Below are 25,863 nucleotides of genomic sequence, written 5' to 3'. Positions count from 1 at the left end.
TTAGTCATCGTTAATAATAACAATTAATCATTGTAATAATCCTAAAAGGTGGTTGCTGCCTATATGGTCATCATTTTACAAAGGAGGAAACTGTGGCTCAGAGAGGTCATCAGGGTTTCTAAACCTTAGCTACACATCTTTAGAGTCTCTTGGGAGCTTTTAGAACTTCTCTATATCCAAGCCACACCCCAGCCCAATTAAATAACAGTCTCTGGGGGTGGGTTCCAGGCATCAGTATTTTTTAAAGCTCCCCACGTGGTTCCAGTGTGTAGCCAAGTTTGAGAACCAGAGGTCACACAGGTGGTGAGAGCAGAGCTAGCCTGAAAACCCCAGCAGTGGGGCCAGAGTCACAGCTGTCAGCAGGAGCAGTCAGGTTATTCATTCGGAATTTGAAATTGTGCCTGTCAAGCTACTCCATAAATGTCCTTTGGGTTCTCAAGATTTCATTTCACTTGCCACTAACTTATTTTCCTCACTGAGGGATAAAGAGATGGGACTTCTGTTTCTTGTTACCTTTGAGGGAATCTCCCCCACTCACATTTATGTCTTTTTAAGTTGTCATGGGAGTACATTTCACTTATATCACTTGCACCATAGCACCATCTACTTGGGTTTTTCTGTTTATTTTCACAAAGAGTACACATCACTGTGCATTATTCTAGAAACAGCTGTAGACTCATGCTAGCAAAATGATAAGAATCTTGGGCTTTGAAGATGTGTAGGATATTAGCTAACTGGACTGTGCTAAGAGATTTTGTTCCCCTTTTCCTTCTTAGCAAACCCTTTCAGATCTGCCTGGTGTGGAGACTGTTACTAAGATGGGCCATAGGAGCCCCAGACTCCTTTTTCACTGCCAGGGGCTGAGACAGTAGACCCCATATTACACCACAAGTGCCTGGTGCACACTGGCCAATGGAAAGGGCCCAGGAGTTCTTACCTTCTACCTGCTCATGAGTGAGGAAGAGAGCACCTTCCTCCCTCAGCACTGAGGGGATCAATTGGGATCACCTACATGCTACATTAAGTGAAAGAAGCATCTTCTGGTTCCCTGAGGTGCTGCCTTTCCTTCATTAGTGTTGAGTTTTATCTTCTGTAGGAGATAGATTTCAAATGGCTTATAAATGAAGTAAGGACACCTATCACGCTCTGACTTTTATTGTTTTATATTTTGTGTTCAAATTTTTAAGTACCCCACATCAAGAGCTAACCCGTGCTGCGATGGTGTCACTTTTTAGAGGGCGCATCATATTAGCATCTGTTTCGTGTTACTGTCATGAGTCAGAATTCCAATATTGATGATGAATGCTTCAGCATCTGCTTGATATTCTGATATTTAATTTAAGGATTATGTCAAGGAGATACCCTCACGAGGTTACTTTATGTATATGTATTTGAGTGAATATTGGTGAAAGGTATCTTGAGCTTATTGAAGATACCAACTTTTTAATTGTGTTATTTAAATATATAGTTGAACTGGAAGGGTTGGTGGAATTTTTCCTGAAACTGAAAAGTTATGCTGAAATTTTTTAAGCATTGACTTTTATGTACCGAATTATTTTTCATGCTTCAGATGTATATTTTAAATGGTACTTAGGAGAAAAAAAACATAAATGAATAGGTCATTTCCCAAAGTAGCTTATAGTCTATCATTGATGATTATGGTTGACTTCAAGAACAAAGCCTAGAACCAAGTGAAGAAGCTCTAGGATAAAGCATATTCAAGACTTAGAATATGTACTGGTTACAGTAGAAGCTGTATAATAAAGTGTGAATAATAAAAATTAAATCCTATTTACTTTTTCTGAAAAATATTTAGACTACCTTACAAAGTTATTTTTCACATATTACAACATTTGTAATTTTTACTTCTATGAGAATTTTTTTCTTTACATATAAGCTAAAACGATTAAATGCCCTGCTTATAATAGATGCTAAAAACATACACTTACTGTGTGCACACAGAGTATTCCCAGCCCAACTGTTCTGCATAATTCAACCAATTTCTAAAACTTGGGATTGGGGTCTGTATCATTGAAAGCAGGGTTAAAAGTTTTTTGGATGACTTAAGGCTTAAGTTGGATTTCTTCCCACCTCACAATTTTGCAAAGTGCCCATAAATGTGGATTTACTTAATTGTTGATAAAAGGGGGTTATTTCATATGATAACAACAGGATAATCTGTCTGGGGAATCTGACTAACATAAGTCGAGTCACACTTGTGCCCGTTTATTATTGAGCTAATCAAACATGCAGTCCAGCTTCTTCTAATTGCCTGCAGATGTATGACATTCCCAGTCCAGGCCAGCAGCACAAAATAATGTTTTATAACCAATGTGAAAGTACGGGGACCTCCGCTTAAAACAATAATGTGCTCCAAGGACCTATATTTCTGACATCATTGTGGAGTTTGAAGAGCCTTCTGTTTTAATAAAGACCTCCACTCCCTTTTAAATATTTCGTACTATGCCCAGTAATCCAAACACATTTACCATGGTTGCTGGATCGGAATAAATGAATGCCTGCAGATGAGTCATATTTGTATTAAAATTATTTCTTTTTTCCACATATATTTTTCAACAGGTACAGTTTATCATTACATAACCTAAAGCTAAGGACATTTTTTATTTAATGGCTGAAATGTGTACTGTGCTTTGGTGTTAAATTCAACTGTACCTTTGAACATACTATTACTAGCCACAGATTGGCACCCAATAATTTAAATACCAGTAGGTATTTTTAAGTGTGTTCTGCTTTATAAATATATTTTTATTTTTATATTTTTAATGTTCTATTAAACATTAAAAGAGAGAAAGATAGACAGAGCATGAGTGGGGGAGGGGCAGAGAGAGAAGGAGATACAGAATCTGAAGCAGGCTCCAGGCTCTGAGCTGTCAGCACAGAGCCCGATGTGGAGCTTAAACCCACGAACTGTGAGATCATGACCTGAGTTGAAGTCCGATGCTTAACTGACTGATCCACCCAGGCACCCCTATATCTTTAAACAACTGTCTATGTTTTAACATTCAGTGAAAACATGATTTATTTTTTTTTTACTCCTTTTCATGTATTTGTCCAGAACTTTTCAATTTAGTGCAAAAGCAAAGGGGTTAAAAGAGTAACATAACATGCAAATATCAATTCACACTGAGCAAGTTTTTTCAAACAAGTTTTGCTAACCATGGGTGATGCTGAAAGAGCAGTTTGCCCTGAGAATTTCAAATGAGCAGCACCATCCTTGGCAGCCATAAAACTACATGAATATCATTTTATTGCCACATACTTGGAGTCATATATAAATAAAGTTTTAGAAATTATTTCTCTATGAGCTGTCACCTACCTATAAGACAACAGATATTCATCTATTCCAAAAGGAAGTTAAATGAACGGGAAATATATTATAACCCATCAATGTGTCACTTTGTTTCTACAACTTCATTGCATAGTCTCTGTGTAATCTTCCTCAAAGGCAATGGCTTTGGAAATCACTAGTTTGAGTTAAGAAAGGATTTTTAAATTTTTTTTTAACATTTATTTATTTTTGAGAAACAGAGCATGAGCACGGGAGGGGCAGAGAGAGAGGGAGACAGAATCTGAAGCAGGCTCCAGGCTCTGAGCTGTCAGCACAGAACCCGATGTAGGACTCGAACCCACAAACCATGAGGTCATGACCTGAGCCAAAGTCAGACGCTCAACCTACTGAGCCACTCAGGAGCCCCAGATTTTTTTTTAAATCATATACAACTTTCTAAAAGCCTCATTCTTCTAGGAAAAAAAAAAAAGTCTTTTGGGAACTGGCAAGTAAGAGAAAGCATCGATTGCCCAATTTGAAGGAATTTGTTTACTCAATTGAACTTTCAAAAAATTAAACATAGGGCATTTTGTTTAGCTGGTAATTATGCCATTACTAAAATCAGTCAGGATTTACAGGTATCATTACTAACTTGCTAAAGAAACTGAAACATCAAAAAATGAACTTGATACAAGGGCTTAATAAAGCTGATTATGGAGCCAAATCCAGGATGCAGCACCTAGCTTGTATTACATAAGGTATAACTGAGAGGCGAAAATACAACCTAAGGTTTCCAAATGTCCCTGTTTACCCAAGACTATCTTGGTTTGACTACTGAAAGCCCCACAACCCAGCAAATGCCTCAGTCCTGAGCAAATGGGATGGTTGATCACCCTAGCACATCCTCAACAACCAAATCTCTCGCACCTCACTGCCAAGAGTAAGGAAATCCTAATGTTAAAGCCATTTTTTCAGGTTAAGGCATTGTTTGTCCAGTGAAATTGTTTTTTCAATTTGTTTTGAACTTTTAAAAACCAAACTTCACTGATTTTTAAGTACCTGGACAGAGTCTTTCTTTACAGTTGACAGGCTCCCACTTGCCAGTTTGTCAGTGAGCTGTTTTCCACATTGTTCTAGACTTTGCATGTGTGGAATACCTAGTCATTAGCACCTACATACTTAGATACATGTTATACCTTGGTGGCTCATCTTTCCACATTTCTACTGGGGAAAAACGTACCACACAGCCAAATTAAATACCATGCTTCAACTATAAAGTTTTGTTTGTCAAAATATTTTTTCTATTTTTAGCTGTATTTTAAATGATTCAATTTGATTTTTATCACTATTGTCTGTGATGCAGGAGCAACTAAAACACTAAAAAGAAAAAACTGTATTTTTTAAAAGCCTTTAAGAACAGAAAAAAATATGCTCAGGGTTTAAGAATCTCTACGCTCTTGGGGATCACCTATTATCTTTTGCACATTTCTTCATAAACATAAGGATAACTAAAATACTATTTTGAAAAGGAAAGAAGTTATTATCTATACATCTACTTTAAAAAAAAGAGAAACTTGAGCTAACATGTACAGATTCTCAGATGCTAGGAACATCTTTCCTTGACTTCTTTCATTTGAAATTTAAATGATCGCATATCCAAAGGTGGATTTAGAAATTATAGTGTAATCAACTGTCTTAGCATACCTGACATTGTCATTACCAAAAAGCTTTCAAACACTACCTTTTTTTTTTTTTTTTTTTTTTTTTGATCCTCACTAATGTCATTAAGGTTTCTCATTGCTTTGGTTAGTTTTGTGAGGAAATGTCTAATTTTTGTTATGTATAATTATACAGCCCAATGAAGGACTTTGATCACAGAAAATAGATATTTTGCTAAAGGAAGACTATAATTGAGTAAATTATGATATTAACAGAAACGAATACTTCAAGCAGAAAATAAAATGGGTATTTAGTCTGCTTACTGCTTTTCATTGCTTTTAGTTGTTAATTGCCTTTGAGTATCTAAAAATTCTCTAAAGCCAGGCCGCCTGGGTGGCTCAGTCGGTTAAGTGTCCAACAGCTCAGGTCATGATCTCACACTCCGTGAGTTCAAGCCCCACGTCGGGCTCTGTGCTGACAGCTCAGAGCCCAGAGCCTGCTTCAGATTCTGTGTCTCCCTCTCTCTGCCCCTCCCCTGCTCATGCTCTGTCTCTCTCTGTCTCAAAAGTAAAAATAAAAACATTTAAAAAAATTTAAAAAATTAAAAAAATAAAAATTCTCTAAAGCCATATAAATGGATAGGAGTTGATTTTATGGTGATACCTTAATTACATTTTAAATAAGCTGATGCTGTGTGGATGGAAGTAATTGATTTGCTCCTGAAAAATCTAGTACAGTTTCATAATTTTACTTCTCCAAATACCATAACCACTGACTGTTCAGTTAACTTAAGACTATTTCTAGGGGCACCTTGGTGGCTCAGTTGGTTAAGCGTCTGACTCTTGATCTCGGCTCAGGTCATGATCTCACAGTTCATGGGATCAAGCCCCATGTGGAGCTCTGTGATGACAGCACGGAGCCTGCTTGGGATTCTCTCCCTCCCTCTCTGTCTCTGCCCCTCCCCTAATAAATGCATATTAGAAATTGGACTTATTTCTAATATACATTTGTGAACAGTGTATATATGTATCTGATTCACGCACACTCAAAAAGTGTCCTTAAAATTGGTTCATAAAAATTGTATGGCAGCTATTAGGTAAAGGGATGAAAGAAGTCAGTATGATCACATTTCTGCAGCAAAAGACTATGCTATGTAACTACCCAACTCTACGATTTCCACAGTGTGGTCCCTAGACCAGAAGCATTAAGCATCATCCAATAATTTATTAGAAATGCTCATTCCTGGGCCCCGTCAGACCTACTGGATCTGGGGATGGGGCTCGGCAACCTGTGTTTTAACAATCTCATGATTTTGATGTGTGTTCAAGTTTGAGAACCAATACCCTAACTTAATCTTAACATCAGGAAATTGCATTCAGCTCTAAAAATCAGAGGGCAGGGTCATAATACTTCACATGGAAAACGTGCAGTAGAAAAGAGAAACCATCAAAAATATATATTCTATTTCTAGGATATTATAATATTTCTCTTTTACTTCTCTTACCTTTGTTACTGTCATCGCCAGTACTCTAATTCCTAAACATGAGAGGTCATGAGTCTCATTAGTAGGGCATGAGAAAGGGAAAGGAGGCATCTAAAGAAAAGAAGAGACCTTGCATCTCTCTATAAAACCTGCAAATGTGAAATACTCTAATGGTCCTTAAATTGTCAGTAGGACCAGTAGGACCTTAAATTGTCAGCAGAAGCTCTAAGTTCTGCTTTGGCTGTGGTAATAATTGGTGCTAAGAGATACTCATACCTCCTGTAGGCATAACCCTTATGCTCATGACACAAACTGGCAAGATGAGGTAATGCTCTTTGGAAGTTCAGTTCATGCAGAGTCACAAAAGAGGAGGTCGACTCTGACTTTTTTTTTTTTTAATTTTATTTTTCAACTTTTATTTGTTTTTGGGACAGAGAGAGACAGAGCATGAATGGGGGAGGGGCAGAGAGAGAGGGAGACACAGAATCGGAAACAGGCTCCAGGCTCTGAGCCATCAGCCCAGAGCCCGACGCGGGGCTCGAACCCATGGACTGCGAGATCGTGACCTGGCTGAAGTCGGACGCTTAACCGACTGCGCCACCCAGGCGCCCCCTGACTTTGGCTTTAAAAGCATCTTTCATTTCACCAAAGTGATAGGAGATCCTTCCAATAACAGAGGCCCAGCTGACATCTCATTCTATGTAGATTCTGTGTCTATCACCAGATAATAGAAGAATATTCACATAGTGTCTCTGTTCAATTCAAACTTGATCAAAGATTTACTTCTCATCAAAGATGAGATTCTTGTTAAAACTAGTTAACACTTAATCTGTGGAATGAATTTCCCTCTCCCCATAGCAGCAAAAAGAAGCAGATTAGAATAGAATTGCAAGCTTCGGTAACTTCAGGAATGTGCACTGGTACTGGCTCATTCTTTCTTTCTCCAGCAGAAAGTCTCAAACTGTATTCTCTGAAATCAACAAGTTGCCCCATTTGTAAGGATTGCCTTTGCACTTGCTGAATTACTGGCACAATTCTATTCTTTGAAACCAACGAGTAAACAAAATTTGTCCCAAATGTGTTTGATTTTGCACGAATGTACAAATAAGTAATTCATGCCACATCTGAAATCCATTAGCATGCTTCTTTTTCCAGGAGGTAACTGCAAATTGCACACTCAAAAACAAAACTGATCAAGAAAACTGCATTCAAATACTGGCAGAAAACTACAGCTGTCATTGCAAGCATTTAGCCACAATTTCGGTCTTGTAGCTTGAACCTAAATGATTTGTAAACATTTAATAAAAATGAAGTGAAGAAATGACATGAAAAGAAGGCTGAGTAGCAAGATACTGGCAGCAGCATGGATAGCTTATTGCTGTCAATTTCATATGACCACAGATTCAAAGGAGGGAGAGACAGTGAATCAATGTTATGTAAATGTGTACTAAATAGACTAAAAAACTTGAGATTTGGGCAAAATCAATCTCTAAAACTTGAACTAATTTTCAAATAATTGTGCACCTGTACTAGTCAAGGGTAACCAGGCAATACCACAAGTGAAATTGATCAAACAGAACATAAACCCATTCAGTTCATGTTCAGTAAATTCAATCAAGTTTGAGAACCACTTTCTGTTGCGAGGCACTTGGATAGAATCGGAGTGGATGGAATGAGTAGTAATTGTCCTTGGGGAACTTGGCATCATCAACCCCTCAGTTACCAAAAAGTAACAAAAGAGGGGCACCTGGGTGGTTCAGTCAGTTAAGCGTCCGACTTCAACGTAGGTCATGATCTCATGGTTTGTGAGTTCAAGCCCTGCGTCCAGCTCTGTGCTGACAACTTAGAGCCTGGAGCCTGCTTCTGATCCAGTGTCTCCCTCTCTCTCTGTCTTTCCCCTGCTTGCACTCTGTGTCTCTCTCAAAAATAAATAAACATTAAAAATTTTTTTCAAGAAATTAAAATAAAAAAGCAATAAAAGAAACCAACAACAGCCCAGCAAAGTAGCACATGGGACATCACAAGAAGTGCATAACAAACTGCCACAAGCAGAAGTAAAACTAGTGTGTGCTTTAGGCATCCTTCCAAGTTACTAAAATCCATATTTGGACATAAAAAGAAAACATGTCCCCAGAAATTTGGTCAAGAACAAAAGTCTGGTTCCTCCCTCAAATGGACCATTTAGAAAGGAATGATGAGGGGAAGTTGAGAGGTATAAAGTGGAAATTAAAATCCAAACAGTAGAGGAAGTAACCATCATGTAGTCAAGCGGAACTGGTAAGAATCAGCATTGTGTCCATGTTCCTTCTACCTTAGAATGGTTTCCCAGGGGAGTCCTCCAGAAACACAGTGCTGCAGATGGGAACATTAATGAGGAAAGGGGTGGGAGGTGGAGGGGAGGAAAACCCAATCAGAAAATACTCATGATACTGAGCCACTGCACAGCAAACATCTGTGACTGCTTCCATCCTCAGCAACTCTCCCCAACAAAATACTAGTAGGTTCCTCCAGCTCTGCCTAAATATCATCCTGAACTATGTCCTGTTTTACTTATTTTGAGTAGACACTAAGCAAATGCTTTGTGTGTGTGTGTGTGTGTGTGTGTGTGTGTGTGTGTGTGTGTGTTTAATTGAATAAATTAATGGTTTCTAACCATCAGGGAGCTCAGGCTTATGGTTTACTCTGAGTTCTAAAACCATCCTTGTAAATGAACTATTAAGTACCATATGTATATGAGGTATATTTCCCAACTATGTATTTTATCAAATTTCTCATTAGTAATGGAGGGCTTAGATATCTTGTTCCCATTTTAAGCTTAAGCCACTTGAAAGGAGCTATAAAGTCTATTCTTTATATCCTGGATTGTCAGGTTTTCAATAAACATTGGTGAATAAACAGGTTTCTATTATTCCTAGAGCAAGACTAGTAATTGGATATACCAAAAAAAAATTTTTTGTTTTTTGCTTTCTGGCAAGTCATTTAACTAGTGAATGCATCTTTGTATCAAATGTATAATTCCTCAGAAATCTAATGGTGAATAGTGAAAATACAGTTGTTTGGGGAAAATATTATTTGTAATATTTGAAGTGATATAATCATAAGGCTAGAAAATAGGTAAACTCTCTGATACTGTGAACAAACTCAAGGCACTTGATAAAGCTCTCTAAAACAAGGGTAAGAAAAAAGGATCAGAGAAATCCATCTTGGTTGTTTTCCTCAACTGCCAGCCAGAAATCCTTTTTTTTGTTTTTTAATGTTTTTTTTTTTTTTGAGAGAGAGAGAGAGAGAGAGAGCATGAGTGTAGAGAGGAGCAGAGAGAGAGGGAGACACAGAATCTGAAGCAGGCTCCAGGCTCTGAGTTGTCAGGGCTTGAACCCACTAACCGCAAGATCATGACCTGAGCTGAAGTCAGATGCTTAAACGACTGAGCCACCCAGGCGCCCCAGAAATTATCTTTTTTAAAGTCAATTTTGTTCAAGTGCTGAAGGGTAGAATCCAGGAAAGTCACTTAGTTGGGTATAGGTGACTTAAAGACGTGTAGTTCTGAGCTGGCCCCAAGGGAGGAAGAGCTGATTTGCTTAAGAGGTGAGAAGAAAAGCCATGGATCCCAAGGACCCAGGAAGAAAGAACCCAGTTTATGGAGAGCCTCTTGGGAACTTATGACTAGCTTATACTTGAACCGTAGATGAAATAAGAGTGTGAACCAGAGACATGCATAAAAGCAGAGTGTATGGCTTCTATATATTTCCAAGTAAAACAAGAATCATGATGGGATACATGATAATGAAATAAGCCTTGCACCCTAAACAGCTAGGTGTGCTGCAAGGAATCTAATCCTACTCCCTTGAGTAGAGGTGTAGAACATGATCGAGAATGAGAAACATCTCAAGGGGCTGTATTCTGTGTCCTCACTGGAGACCAGGTCTATCACAATCTGGATTCAAAGATTTTGTGTTCCGTGCTGATTAGTTAATTTCACTTGTGAAATATTTTGCAGCAAAGCTCTCTTGTCATACATATATTCACAAATGAGTATGCCTTTAAATTGTGGCTGAATTTTTTACTATTTAGTAAAAAACTTAAATATCTCAGTATTTTTAATTTACCAAAATTATGAAGAGCAGTATGTCTGTTTCTCAGAGTCTGCTGTTGAACCTTCAAACTATTGTTGAAGCGTCTTCTTAGAGAATTAGTTCAACTCTAGTTATTCTCCTAAAATATAGGAGCAATTTAGGTCTGGCATCATTTAACTTTACTAAATCCACCAATGAATTTTTTTCTAGTCACTGCTTTTTCATAATTTGAATGCTGAAGAGAGATTTTTGTGTAAGATGGTTTTCTCTACTTAGCCATGTTCTTTCCTGAGCAGTTTGTGATATCAGAAGACACCTCATCTTTAAAAAGAAGGACATTCTAGAAGACATTGTTAAAAGACACCCTAGGAGTCTGCCTATGCAGGCCCAGTGCCCCCTTTCTTGCCTAGATTGCATTTATTCCAGCTCACACACGTATATGCACACACACACCAAGTTCACAGCCATTTATGGGCACATGCACAGACATATATGATGTACCATCATTTTGGTAGGAAATTTCATATCAAAATTAAGCTGATGAAAGCTGATAAAGCTTCTAAAATGATTCATTTACTCGCTCATTATTTCTATAAAATCAAACCTGGAAACTGCTTTCTAAATTCATGTGTTTACCTACCACAGGAAAACAGGGCACCTTGGACAGCTACTGAATTATTTAATCAACAAGTAATTACGTTAGATGGAGTAGAGTCAGGGTCAACAAAATAGAAGTGAAAGCACTACAGTTAGCCTCAAAGGCCCTGCTCTCTTACACTTCTGAAGCGTCCTGGTCATCCTGCACATTTCTTTACTAATCTTTCTCACAGATTTACTGGGATTCCATCCTGACCCGCCTTCTACGATGGGCAACTGAATTTTTAACAAAATAAACTTTTTATGTAGACCATCATAGAATGGATTAAAAAATCACTTATCTGGACCTGACACTGAATCCCCAAGCCCTTTTATTCTTCAGACTTTGGCAAATTATATGGTCAGGAGGTAGCCTGGAATAAAACTCCACTCAACAAGCAAACCAGAAAATTCCAGTAATTCATGATTAAGTAAACTTCCCAGTAAAAGCTGTGGGCCCTTTTTGTAAAAATAGTTCATGACCTGGCATATCAGAAGAACCCTAATCCAGGGAGGTAGCCAGAGGTGGGGGGGGGGGGGGGGGCGGGGAAATCCTCCCACACAAGCTGGTAAAGATGCAGGGCTTTGTTCTGAACTTCAATTGCATGACCTCCCTTCTTTAGTGATTGAAAAAATAAATAAATAAATAGTTAATGATAAAAAAAAAAGAAGCTAAATGAAAGAAGGAAACTTAATCATCGTGCGATTTACACAGCTAATGACAGTTCTGAAATAGCAGGAAAGATTATTTGGCGACTACCTCATTCAATAAAAAAAGTTAAATAACAAAACCATTGTAAATTAGAGTTCAACTCTAAGTAAACTAAAAAATCTTCTCATTGATTTTTCAATTTAAGCAGAAAAATAGATTGTGTAACCATACCAGAGCCATAGTTTCCAATAAACCAAGCTGTCACAGATGGTTAATACCCCAAATAGACCATCAGAATATCGCTCTATTAGAAGATCTTGACCTATTTAGTTGTCATTGTAAAAACCTGGCCACAAACAATATTAGGGTTCTAATAGAAAGTTTTAAAGAATTATTGGAAAATCTGGTTATATCAGGAGTAGGCAGAACTACACATTACCAAAAGTGTGAATCTATTACAAAGTGCTTTTACCTGTATTTTTCTTTGAAAAAATACACTTTCTGGTCTAATATTAAATAGGGAACAGTTTATAGAGACACAAGAAAATAAGGAAGACCTCTAAAAGGAAGAGTACATGAATTATTTGATTAAGTATGAGTAGTGTTTTGAATTTTCTCAAGCTTAAAAAATCAAATAAAGGTCCTGTTAAGTGGGTAAAACTACCTGCTAGCAAAGGGCCTGCCTGTTACTCAGTGTAGATCTCAGGTTAGAAAAAGAAGAATCCGTGTAGATTCAAGTTCAGACCACATCTTTGCACTTGATTTGGAGAGCTACATTTACAAATTATTCTAACAGATGACACATCACTGGTATGTAAATTCTACTACCCAGCAGGAAAAAAAACACCACTTTCCCTTCAAGAAGAAACAATTTCTTTTCTTTGTTACAGTTAGGGGAACCTCTTATCCACAAAGTTCACAACTGAGTAAATCAGTTGCCAATAATTCATGACTGAAGTATTGCTTTCTCTTTGATTGATTGTAAATGTATATACCAAATATTATTGGGATGAAATGGCGATACCTGTTATAGGACTTCTCTGGCTCCTCTGCTAAGTGACTCAACTAACAATGACACTCTCCCCCAACACCACCTACCATCACCACTTATCAGTATGAAAATCACTCATCTAGGAAAAAAGCAAAACCTGAAAGAACACCTGTTCACGTAGAGGCCAGGACCATAGTCACACATTGGTGGAGAGAAAAAGCAAGACAGAGCAAACAGGTGAGTCATATCCTTCTCTTCCAGGAGTCTCCTCTTACCCTGGATGACAGGAGAAGCTGTAAGAAGACTGAGGGGCAGGGGAAAAAAAATAAGGGAGATGTAGAATAGAACATCTACATCTGGAAGAGAGATGTAGAGAGAGAAAGAGAGAGAAAGGAGAGCAAGATAGGAACATTAAGGACAATGAGCAAGTGTAGACTATACTAATCAAAAATAGGTTCTACTGAAGTATCTCATAAAATAGTATTACAGTTACCAACTTCCCACTTATGTTCATACATATAAATGCATATTTTCCTCAAAGAAGAAACTGATGAAGGAAAAAAGGAAAGATGGCCCTGAATAAATCAGGTTTACTGTTTTTTTTTTGGTTTTTTATAAAATTGGCTAGGGGAATTTTAAATTTGGAATTCAATTGTCTAATGTTTTTTGAGAATCTTCTATATGCTATGTGTGATAGACCAGTGCTTCTCAAATTGTAATGAAATATGAATTACCTGGAGATCCTATTAAAATGAAGATACTGATTCAGTAGGTCTAGGATGAGACCCGAGATCTCACATTTCTACAAAGTCCCCAGATTTTGTTGATATATAACAGAGCGTGTCTTCCAGTAGTTGACAATTTGTGCTTCCCACCAGGAAGCAGATATATCTAGTGATTCTTCATCCTCTACTTGCTGCCTTTAGCAAAATGTGGTATAATGTGGATAATTTGCATGTGGTGAGTTGTTTTTTGTTTTCAGAAAGATATTTTTCTCCTCTGGTTAGTACTCAGTTTCTCCAATGCAAATTCCGTTGTAACAGCTACAGCTGTAATACATAGATATTTTCTTTGCTTACTAATTAATAGAATTTTCTCCTGCAGTAGAATGTTTTTATGCTTGAATGCTCAGGAGGATCCCAGAAAGTAGTCTTTGGCAGCCAAGAGTGGCAGAAATCCCATGAAACTCAGCAAAAGACAAAGGTTCCCATCTGGGTCTTCCCCTAAGTGACTCAGACTGTGTTAAACCAGTTAACCTCTCTGGGCCTCAGTCTTCTCAGATGTTAAAGTTAAAAGAGTTGTCCTTTCCAGCTCTTATTGAAAATAATTTTTAAAAATGAGAGAAAGTAAGAGAGAGGTAAAGAGAATGCACTTTGTCTAGGTTATAAGCTTTACAAGAGTGGTAGCTATATGGCTCTTGATTGATACATGCCTGGTATGTCAAGTGGTTCTATTGATAGGAGTTCTTCTTTGCCTTTCAGATGGTATTTTTATCAGGAAAACATACCGGAGCAAGTTAAAATCTGCCCAGGGAAGAATTCAGGTGACTTCTGTGACTATAATAGCATTAATGACTCAGAAACAAAAAGCCAGACAGTTGTAATGATGTGAAGCTTTATTGACAAAACAGTTCACACCTTGTACTGGTTGTTTGTTAAAAGTCAGGACCAAATCACTGAAGCTTTAAAAGCTAGATCACTGCAGTCTTTTCTCCAGGCACTGACAGGGGTAATTATTGTGGTTCATGGCACAGCCCAGGACTCCCATTTCAATTCTAGCATAGAAAGGAGTTGTTTTTACTTTGGTGCACAGTAAATATACTTTTTGCATGTATTAATATAAACTGCTTTAAAATGTAACGGTGCCAACGCTAAATGTTAAAGCTCTGTATTATCTTCTTGATTTTGAATTAAGATTTCCTGCCTTCCTAAGTACCTTTCAGCAAAGAACAATCTGTTCATTTCACATTTTGGGATTGTTTTAGCCTCAGACTCAAACCAGGTTTACAACCAAAATAACTAGTCCTTCCTCAGCTTATGTTTTATTATCCATCACACAGAAACCATAAGGAAATCTATGCCCTAGTTATCTGTTGCCAGATAACAAATAACCCTAAAACTTAATGGTTTCAACAACACTTACTATCTCACATTTTTCCTGGGTCAGGAATTGAGGTGTGGCTTAGCTGGATCCCCTGGCTTTGGGTCTTTCACTAAGCTACAGCCATCTCTAGATTTGACTAGGAAAGACCCTCCCCCTAGCTCCTTCCCCAGTGGTTGTTGGCAGGATTCATTTCCTGCCTCTATTCCTCAAGGGTTCTTCCTCCTTCAACTCTTTGCTGCATGTGCCTCTCCATAGAGCATCTTACAACATTGCAGCCTTCTTTATCAGAGTAAGCAAGTGAGGGGGCAAGAGAAAGTGCCAGCAAGAGAGAGAATGCTACTAAGACTGAAGTCACAGGCTTTTGTAACTTAATCATGGAAGTGACAACCCATCACTTTTGCCATGTTCTGTTCACTAGAAACCAGTCACAAGATCCAGTCCACTTTCAACAGCATAAATGCCAGAAGTCTGGAATCATTGGGAGCCATGTCACTAGCTGCCTACCACAATGTGTAATTAAAATCCCCCCCTCATTGATTCCAGCCAAACCTTTAGAGTTACATCTAGAATTATGAATAGTTTCAAAAATCAAAATATGAATTAAAAAGCAAAATGCACCCACCTCCACAGCAGTGCAAGAGACTGTATGACTCATTCAGATATAGAGTCTGATAGGTGTGGTTGAAATAGGCAAAGTACTATCCATAAGAACCTCACTCTTCTGACAGCTCCTTTTGAATGAATGGACCTTTCTCTCCTTCATGGACTTGTAATTTCTAAAATCCTACCAATCCTGCCCAAAACTACTCCTAAGTAATTATGACCATATCCCTTGATTTGAAAACTTTGTAATTAAAATCTCCTTTAATCTACTCTACAAATAAATAGCCTTGAAACAAAAACTTTGTGAGCAAACACAAGAACTACCTTTATTCTTGCAGATTAGCATAAGACTACATGCCTGTTACCTAAAATAAATTTAATAAACATCCTTTTTGCTTCATGTTAACTTTTGTCCTAGACATCTGTGATATCTGTGTGTTTGGTAGGGAATTGTGGAAAATGTTCTCCATCTCTCCCATAGAAATCTCTGTTTAACCATGTTTAAACATGTTTATACCTTTTGCCTCAAAAGTGTACTAGGAGACATGGGAAATATAACCTAAGGTTACAGTAAATAGGTTATGTAAGATTTAAAAATTCAGAAGCCATAAAATGTAACATGGACTTTCTTGGGATTCTAAGGAGTAGGTATCTTGATAAGGAGGCAGGATAGTGGCTTGTTTTTCAATAAGAAGACAATAATGAAGTGCACTCTGAAGGGAAAAAAAGGGAAAAGATACATAAGCAAAAACAGAAAAATCAATGAAGGTGGAAACCAAAAAATGGAACAACGTATAGAGGAAATTGTAAAATCAGATGGTGACATGGGTCAAAAGCCACCAGCCACATCCAAACTCTCTTAAGAGAATGTTCTAGTAGCTAAATTGTGAATTAGCCAGATGGAAAGGATAGATAAAAGGCTAATACGGCTATTAAAAGGAGTAATTAAAATCCAAAGGAAGTGTTTTATTTTTTCTTAAAATGAATATGAACCAAATGTTGTTAAATTGCTTTTTAAAGTGCATTAAACAGCTCTGTGTGGAGTTCAGTACCTTTTCTCTTTGGTTCACTTTCCCCAGAATTAGTTTCCAGATTTTCCCAGGTGTCTCTGATGCCAATAATAAAAATCTCTTTGGGCCTGTTGAGTAGGTACTAGATAGAGTACAATCCTAGGTACTAGGATATCCTAGGTACTAGGAAACCAGTTAGAGGCCAACCTCTGGCCTCAGGCCTGAAGCATCCTGGGGAAGTAGGTCTGGTTCATGAAGCAGTCAGTGAGAGCTTGGGCAGTCTTCAAGGGGGCTCCCAGTCAGATGTAGTTCCCCTTACTGTGAAATCCAGAAAGGGGAAAAAAAGTATTATGCTCATAAGATTTCCTCATATTCAGCCATCCATTTGCTAATACATTCTCTTGACATAAGTAGCCTACTAAATTCCTCTTTCCTCATCACTAACTCTAAAATGACAGCTTAAGGATTATCCTTTCTGCCATTTACCATGAAACATAGCTCCAAACCAGTTTGTTGTAGGTTTCTGAGCTTAACCACATAGCTCACATTGAGTGGATAATCAATCATTCTATGACTAAATCCATCTGGAACAAATTTGAAGAAGTGGTCATGTAGGTTTTTTTTTTTTTTTAAATTAAACTGAAACCAGAGTTGATTTCTTTTTTCAAAGATTTAAAAGAAAAAAATTATAAAACTCAACAATGACTTCCCCCACCCCAGAACTCATGCATGCTCTGAGTAAGATTGGTTCTGTCCTGCCCCCATTTTGCATTTCATTTAATTTTTCAGAGAGATAGTCCTTGAGTGCTTTGGAGGAGAATCCCTTCTCAGAGAATGAGGTCACATTCCCTCCTTGGATGGAAGGAAAAGGAGACATTTTGTGGCCAGGTTGTCACCATAACTTCATGCTGATCTTAAATTCCCAAACACAATCTTAAATTCTCAACTGAGTGATTATGGAACTAAAAAAGTCTGTTTCTAGCCATTCTTGCTGGATCCACTACTTTTTACCCTGTAGGCATAAAAGGATAATTTAAATATCATGAGCCTTGGCTTTAAAGAACTCCACCTTTACCTGGCTAGACCCCAAATTGTTAATGTAAATTTAGAATATATTTTCTCATGTACATCCTGAAATATGCACCATGCATGCATTCATTTGTTCAGCTTTTAGTCGTTTATTCTCCAAATCATGTATCGATGTGTTCAGTTTATATGTATTCAAACTGTAGTAGATGCCTAAACATACCACCTTACTTGCAAGGACTTTTCAGGCTAGCTGAAGAGGTAAAGTAAGGTCCGATTTTTAAAAAATTAGATGACACAAATAATTCAGCTTAACAATTCAGGTCAACAAAACATTAGTTGAGAGCCTCATTCCCCATGTAGTCAATGGTAAAAGCAGTGGTAGAGTCCAGAGGAGGAATTGGTTGCTGCAAACAGAGGCCATAACGGGCTTTTTGGAGGTAGTGGATGTAATCGGAGTCATGAAGGATGAACTGGATATAAATAATCCTGAGAAGAGAAGGGGCAGGCTTTGCTGGGTGGATGTCCTGTATACAGAATAATGGTGACAATATCATGTCACTGTTTGGGGTGAGGGAAAGGTGGGCTGTTGTGGGGGCTACAGGAAACAAGATAGGAAAAGTCACTGAATCATTGGAGGACAGTTTATATGAACCCTGAATTCTTGGTTAAGCCATTCAGATTTAGTAATGTCGTAACTAGTAAAAGATTTTGAGCAAAGAATGACATAATGAAAACACTGCCTCCAGACAGTTGTAGGATGAGGAGGAAAAATAAATATACACATATGGTTAAATACGTTAAATCATCTTAATAGGACTGGGATGGATCTGACTTCTTGTAAAGTGAGTGAGTTCCTCAAAAAGAATTGCATTAATTTTCAAGTACTGTGCATATAATAACAATGCTAATACGAAACATAAAAAGAGTTTGCTCCACAAGGACTATTTTCAGGATCACAGTAATTTGTTTAAAACTATTTCTAACAGACACATTCATTATTTTTGCATGTAAGTGATGACTCAAATCTTGAGTCAAAGATGACTCTAACTAAGTAGGGTAAATGGTTTATAATATTGTTTGGCAACATATTTATTCATAAGTATTACAAAGGTAAACATCAAATTGTAAATTAATAATATTTTGGTATAATTTCAGCTCTTACACCCCATGAAATAACCAGTTAGAAGCTAAACAAGCCCTTAAATGATCTCCTGAACAATCAGCCTTTCGACCTCATGTTCACATCCATTAAACTGTAGAATGTTCATTAGTCATAATATATGGCTGAAGGAATACAGAGTAAGTCTCTAACCATAAACTATGTCTGAACATAGACCTTTAATAGTCGTCTCTTATTTCTAATATGGTTAAGGCTGTGATGCTGTGAAATGCAAAGAACATAACCTAAGCAGAGTCATGCTCTGATTATAACAAGGTTTTCGCAATTACAGGAAATTATGGCAAGAGGTAATTATCCATAGGCCCACTTTCCTCTATATGCCCCCTATCATCCATTTTGCATGTAAGCATGAACCAAGAAATAATCTGGTTATATACAGAGGAGAGCAAAAGTTCTCCTGGTATGGCTAGGGGAAATGCATTTCCTAGTTAAAAATTATCTTCATTAAAAATAAGAATTTAAATGGAATACAAAAAAAGAAGGGGCTGTTTGAGAGTGGGAGTAAGGCTGGGCTGCTAAGCTAATAAAGCAAGAACTTAAGAACATAAGACTATATAGTTTACCTTATGAAATAATCCAAAGGAGTCTTAACTAGATTTAGATCTCCCTTCACTAAGTCGTGATAGTGTGTGGGTGTGTGTGTGCGCGCGTGCATGTGTGTGTTTAAGACCTACCCAACAGCTAGAACTTTGCAAAGGTAAAACACCTATTTTGTCTGTTTATTGATCTGTTTAAGCTTCCATTCTAAAACACTTCATAAGCAATAGTCACGCCTGTGCTTCTCCTTTACAAGAGTGGTGTCTTCTGGAGATTATGTATTAGTTGTCTAGATTTACTTTATTCTTTTACATTTGATTTAGGAATAATATGGGGAAATAAAGTTTTAACATTTGCTTTGATAATTACAGTTTGGGAGATAGCACAAGACCACAGACTCACTATCCTATAACTGTAAGATGATTCAACCAGCTTGAGTTGAGTAACTATTGTGTGCAGAGCACACAATACAAAGATGCTGAGAATACAAAGATAAAAGCTTATATTGCCTGCCCACCCTCAAAAGTTCACCATCTATGAGGAAGTGGACAGCATTGACAACGTGGCATTTTGAGTAGCATTTTAAAGACTTCCCAGAGAAGGTGACATCAGGCTTCAGTCTAAGGAAGTTGTGGGCATTAGCCTTTAACAATTTAGAGAAAGAGAAGGGGGGAAAGGAGAAAGAATGTTCCATGCAGAGGGAAGAGCACTTGCTAAGGTCAGAAGTAAAAGACAAAAGAAGGGGACAGGTGTTCTGTATGATTCAGTGTGCAGCACATGACTGTACGTAAGGATCAAATCATGAAGGGCCTTGCACGGCACATTAAAAAGTTTAGATTTCATCCTGAAGATGGTGGAAAAGGACATAGTGAGTTTTCCTCTGCACCAAGTGAAAGATGTCCTGTACAAATATGGGACTACTGCAAACCCAAAGGAAGTCTGCTTGCTTCACTCACAGAGGAGATAAACACATCATTTACTTTTAAAACATTTCTGAATCCTAACTTTGTTGACTCAGATAATTTCATTGTAAGTAATCAGGACTGGTTCTAGTCTCCATTTATAACAGTGCTATAAGGGCAAATTAAGTATGGATTTCATTCTAAAAATAGCAGAGCTCAAATTTTTAATGAAATGCAATGCAATAGGGAAAATAGCTCAAGAAACAGCTAAAAACATCAGCATTAAAAATCCACTCAGCAGTTAGTGCGTTGTTCCAGGCCATTATGATTTTATCCACCCAGAATATAACTGTAACTCGTAAAGGATTTTTACTACTTGGGATTTATTCCATCTTAAAGCTTGTACTAAAACTTATTGGAAGACTAATTTGAAAGTAAAATTTAACTCAGCCTTTGCAGAAGCTACAAGAAGTTCTATACATTCACCTTGTTTGGCAGGGAATCCCTTAGTCTTGTAAAAGAAAAAAATAATGTCGTAACAATTGTATAAATACTATGGAAGCATTGAGTGTTATTTATTGTGTTTTGCCACATTGTAATATAACGGTGCTAGAATTTATTCATCAAATCCAATGGAAAGCTCAGTTGGTACCTTCAACAAATTGGGGCCATAAAATTTATATGGGCCACTGATGTGTACCTCGGGTTATCCAGCAGCTGGTTTCCTAATAAAGAATGCCAGCATTCGGTAGTCAGAGCACAACTTGTTTAGGACCCTGAACCAGACAAAGGGGCATGCTTTTACCCTTAAGAAGGCTCTGGTTAAGGAGGATGTTGGGAGCGACTATTTAAGACCTCTCAAGGCAGTTGACTTTCTAGAGATAGCAAGTTTGCTGCTACTGTTCTTTCTTAATGAGGATACAGCTGTCCCAAAGTCAACTGGACAAGCTGCTTTCTGTAGTGATCTTACATTGACCCAAAGTAATCTGGGAAAAGAAGCATAAAGAAGGTGGGCACGAGCTGGACCTTGAAAAGAAATCTATCCTATTAAAGTACAGGGGCTGGGGAGAGGCTCATGGGGGGCAAAGTCAGACAGACGGCAACATGTGTCTTACACACGGCGGTATGTAGCCTGGCTGATGATCATATAGGAATGCATTGATAAGTTGGAATTTAAGGAAAAGACTTGTTTTTATATTAAACCACCTGTTATGTTGCAGTGAGGTGTAAGCTAATCATACAGGACCTTCTGCATTTTATCAACATCTACATGAGTAATGATGAGACTAGTTGCAGGTGTTGGGGGCCTGGACAGCAGCCCACCTTCACTGAGGAGATAAAGATGGCAGGGGCACCCTGCTGAGCTCCCAATTGGTGCACTGGAGGGTCACAGCGCTGGGCCAGAAAAACAGCCCTCCCAAACCATTGGTGAAGCAGCAGTGCCCAAGGCCTACAAACCAGGAAGAGATGTCCTAACACTAGTTTGGATGTGACAGCAGTCAGAGCTCTCAAGTTAAAAGAATAGTCTGTTGCGGCACCTGGTGTCTCAGTTGGTTAAGCATCAGCTCTTGATTTCGGCTTAGGTCATTACCTCACGGTTGTGAGGCTTTGAGCCCCTTGTCAGGCTCTGTGCTGACAGTGCAGAGACTACTTGGGATTCTCTCTCTCCCTCCCTCTCTCTCTGCTCCCCCCCCCCCCCTCTCTCTCTCTCTCTCTCAAAATAAATAAACTTAAAAAGAATCGTCTGACTGATCAGGGTGATATTGAGAAAGGGCAAATACAAAATTGAATGTTTAAAGAGCAAGAAGGAGTCAGAGGTGGAAGATAGAGAAAGATAAGAAGATGACGGAAAGAAGTCAGCCTAGCCACCTGCCGGTTTGTCACACTATAACCATATGCACAGTGTTTTTCTTCAAGCTTGAAATTCTTTCATTTTTTTCCTGTTAATTTTCTCAGTTAAACCCTTGATATCGAAACAAGAGTCTGTCATATCCACATACATAATTTACCTACGACTATAATGAAAGCATTGGGAAGAGGTCATTTAGTGTTTGAAGGAAACCAAAATTAATCTTCCTAAAGACTATTTTTAATATGCCACGCTCTTACCATATTACTAGCATTGCATTTACAACAACAACAACAACAACAAATGCCTCAAAATCAAACTTTCCTGTATGATGTGATTGAATGGATGCTTCATCAACTGCAAATTATGCAGATCACCATTATGTTTTGTGGAGACTCCTCATGTGAAAAGTCAGATGTCAATGTTTTCATCTTAGAGTCTAACTCTGAGCCTTGTCCTTATGAATAAACAACCAGAAATACTTGTCCTGACTTTACATGCAGTTGTTTCCACTACACTTGAAAATATTCCCCATCTGTTCTTTGGTTCTGATTTGTAACTTCAGCACTGTCTTGAAAGATGATAACCATAATATCCTCTTCTTAGCCAATATAATAAAAATTGCTGCTGAAATTTACATTTTCATAGCTTTTTCATAGTTGGAACTTGTTCACACAAAAGTTCTTTCTCAGAGTAACATATAGGTTCTAATTAGAGCTCTAATTAAAGCTATGTTTGCTAAGTAGCCTTTATAAACATTAATACTCCATTGCTGTGAAGCAATTAACTGTCCTGTCATATCACAAAATAATACTAGATTTCTTTTTGTTTTGCCATATCTCCTTTGTTTAAATGCAGTTTCCCCAATGAGAAAAACTTTAAGAAAGGCTGATTTTACCTATTCTCATATCCATTTATCTGGACTATGCCAAAGGAAGGGAAGTCATTCAATGCTGTGGTCATTCTCCTGACTGGATTTCAGTCATGACAGACCACATTCAAAATAGGACACTGAGCAAGGAAACAAGGATAGGATATGTAATTATAGACAAGTGCATAGAAAATTATATTAAAAGCCCTGACTTTCTGAAGTTTTTTGCTTCCTTCCATCTGTAGACAACAGAGGTGCCAACCTGATATACACTGACTTATAGTCATCTCACAATGTTAAATACAATTTATTGAACACTTAGTGTCAACCAGGTACCATTTGCAGGAGAGGGGGTGTTATTTCAATTAGTACTCACAATACCATTATGAAATGGGTATTATCCCTCCTTGACAGATGTGGCAGTGAAACTTGGAAAGGTTAAATAACTTTCCCTGAATACACACCTAAAATGTGGTATTTCTTGAATTTGAACTGAGACCTACTCGATGCTAAGACCTGTGATCTTACCCACTCTTGTGTCTCAGTCATATTTCATATCATTCATTCTGTCAGTGAGTTCCATAAGAAAAAAAAATTTATTCTAGGGCTCTCAGACTTTCTAAAAAGATCAACAAGTCCTCCCATAAACTCTAATTCTTGGTATAATAAATTCTTGGTATAATTAGGTTAGAAAAAAGCTAGCACAAGCAACAAAAAAAATCTCAAATATAATAACCTATGATTTAAAAATATTGTGCAGTGAGAAAATAGTATGATTGTTGTAACTCTGGAAGCCCTGAAACAGATCCCTGGCTGATAGGTCCTTATACCTATCTGGCAGCCTCACAATCATCCACATTAACCACATACATGCCTGAAGCCAAAGATTTTCATTTTGAGGTTTCCATAAACAAATTATTACATTTCTAGGGAAAAATAATTCCAGGCTAATTTCAAAATTAACAATATGAACTGTTCAATTTTTCCATTTTCTTCTAAAATGAAAACTTGGAATATGATAGACTCTACGGATGTGCTCCATGCAGTAACCATTTTGAGTATATATATATATATATATATATATATATATATATATATAACAGATCTAAGAACACAGTCTTTCTTTTTTCTTCTGTGTTGATTCATGCCAAGAAATTCCCTTAAAGACTGACTTAGTTTGGCATCTACCTTTAACATATTGACTGTATAACTGGCAAAGGTCCATCTCCCTTTGTACTCTACAGACACAGAAACTGTGTATGGGGCGTGTTTCCCCATGACATTTTTTTTCAGAGTTTATGCTGCCAAACAAGCATTAAGCAACTCTAAATTCCTGAAAGTATGTAACTTTACAGGTACACAGTAGTGCATTTAAACATGGAGGAGCACTTTCTGTTCATCCCACTCTGCTAACAGAGCCATTTAATCCTGAAAGATGAGTCCACTTTTAGATGCTCCTTTTATACTACAGATCAGAATCCACTGCTGAAAAATGAAAAAGAAGGGAAGAAGAAATAGAGACCTATGATCATGGTTCATCAAAAAGCAAGAGCATGTTATTCAGGTTTCCCAGGATCCAATAGTTTAAGTTAGAGAGGGCAGAAGAAAGAAGAGTTGGAAAATGAGTATTTTTTACAACAGCATTCAGGAATTCAGTAAAGTAGGCTTTACTTTTGGATTTTTAAAACTGAAAGAGATCTTCATCTCTCAGAACAGATCTCTGTCTCTCAGATCTCAGAACATACAGTCCATGAATTTGCGTGTCATCCTTACGCAGGGACCATGCTAATCTTCTCTGTATTGTTCCAATTTTAGTATATGTGCTGCCGAAGCAAGCACAGAGAATACATAGTCCAAATATAATTTTGCCTCCGATGGAAATGTAAGGTAAAATGCTTCAAACTCATTTAAAAGTCCGAAGACTATTTAATATGCTAGCTTGAGAAGTCTTTAGGATTGAAACACTCACCGGGTCAGTAGTTATATTGAACAGTATTTTCTTTAGTTTCCTATTGCCTTTAGGTACTCCTTGAACTAATACTCAGGAGTTACTTGAATGCTGTTACCTCACAACACTGAACGTGTTTTAACACAGACAGGAGGGGATATCCCACATCCTGCGTATGTCAAACACAATTTATCAGCAACTTAAATTTAAATATGCATGATAATTCATGAATAACTTGGGGAAAATGGCAACTGTAGTATCAATTTGGAACAAAACCAAAAAGTCAAGTCTCACTTGGTTTAACAGTATATTAAAGATTTGGACACAAGCTGATAATTGTTCAAATTTAACATTTTGATCACTGAATAATCTTATGCCTTAATATGATGAAGGTTGCAGAGCGTTCCTTCCTGAAAAATAATTCATACAGGACAAAAAAATACTAAGTCTAGATTTTAACTCCTACATTGCTCAAGGAAGAGGAATAAAATAACCACTTAAGATGAGATCTTTCCTTGCTATACTTTATCATAGAGCAAGGTTTTCAGATGGTAGGGGATAAATTATGAAAGTATAGAAGTAAACATTACAACTCTACAGAGATATATGTACGTGCATCATGTGTCAAATGAGAGAATGCATAGACATTGAATTTTGTTGAACCCTCACAACTTTCTACATTAGGGTTCCTGCAGCATCTGTTTTTTGATTTTTTGATTAACATTTTCAAACTCAAAGTTGAATGTGTGATACAATGAACATTCAACACCTGCCATCAGATTCAGATTCAGAAATTGTTAACATTCTGCCATATTTTCATGCAGTGCCTTCACATCGTTTTTAAACACAGATGACCTGTCAAATCCCCACCACCACTGAGATCCACATTACATCATTTGCATATTTCCAGGGATGGGAACCTCATTACTTATTAATATATTAAAACGTCCAATGACCATAGTTTTTTTTTTTCTTACCCTGAACTAAAATCTGCCTTCCTTGGGGCCCCAGGGTGGCTCAGTCAGTTAAGCGTCTGACTTGGGCTCAG

The 25,863-nt window shown here is 37.5% G+C and overlaps 1 protein-coding gene and 1 non-coding gene across 3 annotated transcripts in view; one reads left to right on the top strand and one right to left on the bottom strand.

The window, feature by feature from the left end:
• EFEMP1 (EGF containing fibulin extracellular matrix protein 1) overlaps positions 1-25,863 on the top strand; it is a 59,698-nt gene that overhangs the window by 6,479 nt on the left and 27,356 nt on the right. The window lies entirely within an intron of this gene.
• On the bottom strand, positions 24,603-24,706 carry LOC122467474. The gene has a single exon (XR_006292982.1). It is a non-coding gene; the product is annotated as a U6 spliceosomal RNA (small nuclear RNA).

This window comes from Prionailurus bengalensis, chromosome A3 (assembly GCF_016509475.1).
Source record: "Prionailurus bengalensis isolate Pbe53 chromosome A3, Fcat_Pben_1.1_paternal_pri, whole genome shotgun sequence".
In the NCBI taxonomy this organism is placed as follows: domain Eukaryota; kingdom Metazoa; phylum Chordata; class Mammalia; order Carnivora; family Felidae; genus Prionailurus; species Prionailurus bengalensis.
Note: the sequence above shows the minus strand (reverse complement) of the source record. Positions and strands in the feature narration are given on the sequence as shown.